Raw genomic sequence first — 4,448 nt, forward strand, 5'->3', positions numbered from 1 at the left:
ACCCCCCCCAGAATAATATAAATCCCATGTTGAAATACACATAATGACACACACACACACACACACACACACACACACACACACACACCCACCCCAGAATAATATAAATCCCATGTTGAAATAGATATAATGAAGTCCTGATCCATACCTTACAGGATTCCAAAGACAAGTGAAACTCCCATTGACTTCTATATTGGGTTATAGGATAGAGGGGAGAAACCCAGAACTTTGGGCTTTGAAAGCTCCTGCAGCTCTACTCAAAATAATCGTTAGATGAAATATCAGCAATTCTCTTTATTGGTTTTAGGAGCTAAATTCACTGCACTTGTAACTGTGTGCAGCTGCATTGAAAAATATGGAGCTGTACTGCCTTACACCAGTTGTGAGGTTGCTCCTGAACCAAATCTGATCTCAGTGTGAGTATTCACTCTCTTGCTCCACCCTTTGCAAATGTGGCTTCCCCCACAAAATCCTATATGCTTTTTAGCAGAGAAGCGTATATAGAATACAAGGGAAGACTATGCAGAGATCCAATATTTTCCCTCCAAAGCATATTTGAGAGAGCTGGAATTCTTCAGCTCACTGATGCAAAAGGTAGACGACTGAACTTAATTATCACTAAATAGCAATGGCATTATAAAAGAAACACACATTTAACACTGGAGATGGGAATGCCTCCTTATTTGCCCAGCATTCATGTATTGATTTGCAGATTAATTAATTTGATTATTTCAAATATCAAGTGAGGAATAACTCTGAGTCACACTTAAAATAGGACTTCATTAAACAAGTGCAGCTGTGATTTACTCCCTGTGCAAGGTGGAAGAGTACAAGGAAGTGTCTGCAAATCAAACTTAAGCAGATAAAATCCACAATCTACAGTTTGTTTTACATGGTTGTAGGAAACTAACTGATTTCAGTTTGTAAAATTGACCTGAAACGAAGGGGCTGTTTATGGCTCCTTTTGATATTTTGTTGAAGGCTTGTTTCTTACCTTTTATGGCCGGTAGCAAAAAGAGTCCTTGTGTCAGAAAATAAATTTGATCTTCTCTCCTTTTAGATACTCTTCTACTTTGGCTTTTTTTTTCTAGGAACTGTAACTGAGCCTAGAAAAACCTCAGAAACTGCAGGTCCTTTCATTTCACTGTTTGAAAAGATCTATCCGAGTCATTGGTAAGAATCAGGATTATACAGAGAACTCTTTCTTGCTTTTCATTTAACTTTATCTAATAGATGCCTTTCCACTATGTGGTGTCTCAGGTCACTTTAAGAATGGCTTTAATTTTTGCAGCAAAGAGGGGATAACATCAGTTTTGCCCTGATAAAAAGAATTAATATGTGAACTCTACCATATAGAAAATGAAGTAAAAAGTATAGTTTAATGCAGCTTTTATTCCTGCAAGCAGAGCATTTACTTTCCCTGCCCCCACAAAATATAATTGATAAATGGGTAGAGGACAGGAGAAAACCAATGGATAACCCTCTATCACTAGTGTTCAATTTTTAATATAGCTTTGAAAGTGGCAAGGTATTCAGTGATCATGATGATCATTTTGAACATCAGCATTTGAGAAGAAATGGGTTAGATAAACTGCAGCCTAACTTATAGAAAGGCCGCCGCTTTAATTATTACTATTTATTGATTTTAGGGTAGTCTTTAGAGATGTCAGTCATGGAGAAAGACCCTTTTGTGATAGATAGATAGATACTATCCACAATAGAGATGGCTGAAAAATGTCCTTTGAACTGTTCAAATGAAAAAGTCTGGCTTTCATGTAAACAAAAATGTTCACAAAAAGCATCTGCTTTCCATGAAAATGTTGAGGTCTTGTTGAAATCTAAATGCTTGAAAACCGATTTGTTGGGGGGGTGTTTGTGTGTGGGTTGGTATGTGTGTGGTCATAGCCAAAAGATTTAGGCTGAAAGAAGAAATATTTCAGTTCAGTTTCCAACTATTTGAGTTGGTCTAGTAAAAGATATAGGATTTACACAAAGAACATTGTCTGCCTCAGTTCACTATGGTCACTTTGTGCTTCATGAAGTTATTTAGATTCCTTGTGCTTCATTTCTTCCGGTTGTCTGGCCAGACTATATCTCCCAGGATGTAGCACACCCATGAGCTTCTATGATACACCAAGCAGGAAGAAAGTGGGACGCTATGGCAGATGTTACCTGACCAGAGAGCCCAGAAATGAATAACAGTATAAGGATACAACTACAGAACAACTTTACTATTTCCAGAGTGCTTCAAGTATACTGTTTTGCTCTATGTAGGCTGCTTCTTAAACTGGAAGTAGGCTAGTCATATCTGTGGTATAGCTGCAGGTGGAAAATTAGCATGGGGGCAGGCTAACTGGCACCATCACTCAGGAGGGTAAATATGCCTGCCACCATCCACAGTACAGATGTGGCCTAACTGCTTCTGGTTTAGGTAGCAGCCCACTCAAAGTAGCACAGAGTGTTTGAGATCACTATCCTGGAGCCTAGCAAGTTTATTGTACAAACAGAGCCCAAGATACCCAAATCAAAATTTCCCTTTGGCATAGTAATCCCATTTTGAATCAATTGTCTGAAAGTTGTTATTTCAGTACCATATATCAAAGAGACTGAAAAAAAAAGTATTTCTGTCCCAATTTTTATACATAAACCCTCTTCCTCACAACCCCCACTGACTGTCCAATGCTAGTCCATATATTTATCAAAAAGCTGATCTCTACCCCTGATGGTTTGGGGCCAAAAGCAAATCGTTCTATAGGAAGTGAATACAGAAACCTGGGTATGTACAAGTCACAGTTTACACCACTGTACTGCATTGCTGGCACTGATGCAACTACCCCTGTGGTTAGATTATCAGCATATTCAAAACCTTAAAGCAGAACTAGGCTCCAGGTATAAAATTGAGATCCAGATTTCACAGCTGGTAAAGTTTGCTGTGATGATTGTAGTGTCCTTGACTGATTAGCCATAGTAGAAGTAGGAGCCAGCTGCAAAATTCAGATCTGGCTTTGCATTTGTATTTCCTCCTAGAATCAGCATAGCTCCAGCAGGGGCTAAAAGAACCCAGTGTAGATGAATCCCTAGGTTCTACTTTTATTTTAATAGGATGCTTTCATTACTGTCTTAGCAGGCATTACTCATAAACCATCCTTTAAAATACTAGGCTTAATCATTGTCTTGAGGCATAAGCTTATTAATACAAGGTCATACTACATGTTCTTGTTCCATACTCTCCTTAGAGGAAGTGAGCAGTGTCTTCAGAAAATACCTATCTCCTACTCAGCTTATCAACATCCACAAAAGTGCTGGAAGCATAGATATAATTCTTCCTGGTAACCTTCCATGTTGCACCAAAACAGTGAGTAAAGACGTGATAAAAACAGGAAGTCCAAAAGCTCATATGTAAGATTAATAATAAGACTTCTATTAAAATATGAGTTGGCACTTTAAAGTATCTCAATGCCTAGTTGGCAGCCTGTATCAAGTGGAGTACCCCAGGGATCAGTCCTGGGGCCAGTTTTGATCAATATTGTTATTGATGACCTGGAAGATGGGATGAAGTGCACTGTCAGCAGTTTTGCATATAACACCAAGCTGGGAAGAGTAGTAGATATGCTGAAGGGTTGGGCTAGGATTCAGAGAGACTAATATAAATTGGAGGGTTAAACTAAAAGAAAACTCATGAGGTTCAATATGGACAACTACAAAGTCCTGCACTTAGGACAGAACAAGCCCATGCACCAGTACAGGCTGGGAACTGACTGGCTAAGCAGCAGCTCTGCAGAAAAGGACCTGGGGGTTACAGTGGACAACAGCTGGATATGAGTCAGTAGTGGGCCCTTGTTGTTTCATAGTTTGTAGGGTTGAAAGGGACCTGAGCAGATCATCGAGTCCGACCCCCTGCCATGGCAGGAAAGAGTACTGGGGTCAAATGACCCCAGCAAGGTGTTCATCTAACCTCCTCTTAAAGACCCCCAGGGTAGGAGCCAGCACCACTTCTCTTGGAAGTTGGTTCCAGATCCTAGCTGCCCTGACTGTGAAGTAGCGCCTCCTGATATCTAGCCTAAATCTACCCTCTGCCAGCTTGTGACCTTTATTCCCAGTCACTCCTGGTAGTGCTCGGGGAAACAGGGGCTCCCCCAGTGCCTGCTGGTCCCCTCTGACTAGTTAGTAACAGGCCACTAGATCCCCCCTCAGCCTTCTCTTGTGGAGGCTGAATAGGTTCAGGTCCCATAGCCTCTCCTCGTAGAGGCCTGCTGTGCTGCCCCCGATCATGCGAGTGGCCCTCCTCTGGACCCTCTCCATGTTGTCCACATCCCTCCTGAAGTGCAGTGCCCAGAACTGGACACAGTACTCCAACTGCGGCCTGACCAGTGCCGCATAGAGGGGGAGGATCACCTCCTTGGATCTGCTTGAGATGCATCTGTGGATGCATGACAAGGTGCAGTTGG

At 41.4% G+C, this 4,448-nt stretch overlaps 1 long non-coding RNA gene across 1 annotated transcript in view; it reads right to left on the reverse strand.

Annotated features, from left to right (window-relative positions):
• LOC109296272 overlaps window positions 1-3,637 on the reverse strand; it is a 23,457-nt gene extending 19,820 nt beyond the window's left edge. Inside the window, exon 1 of the long non-coding RNA XR_002096942.1 lies at window positions 3,541-3,637. This is a non-coding gene — a long non-coding RNA (uncharacterized LOC109296272). The remainder of the gene's footprint in view (window positions 1-3,540) is intronic.
• Between the last annotated feature and the right edge of the window lie 811 nt (window positions 3,638-4,448).

The sequence above is a fragment of the Gavialis gangeticus genome, unplaced genomic scaffold (genome assembly GCF_001723915.1).
Source record: "Gavialis gangeticus isolate Ggan-Ray unplaced genomic scaffold, GavGan_comp1, whole genome shotgun sequence".
NCBI lineage: Eukaryota > Metazoa > Chordata > Crocodylia > Gavialidae > Gavialis > Gavialis gangeticus.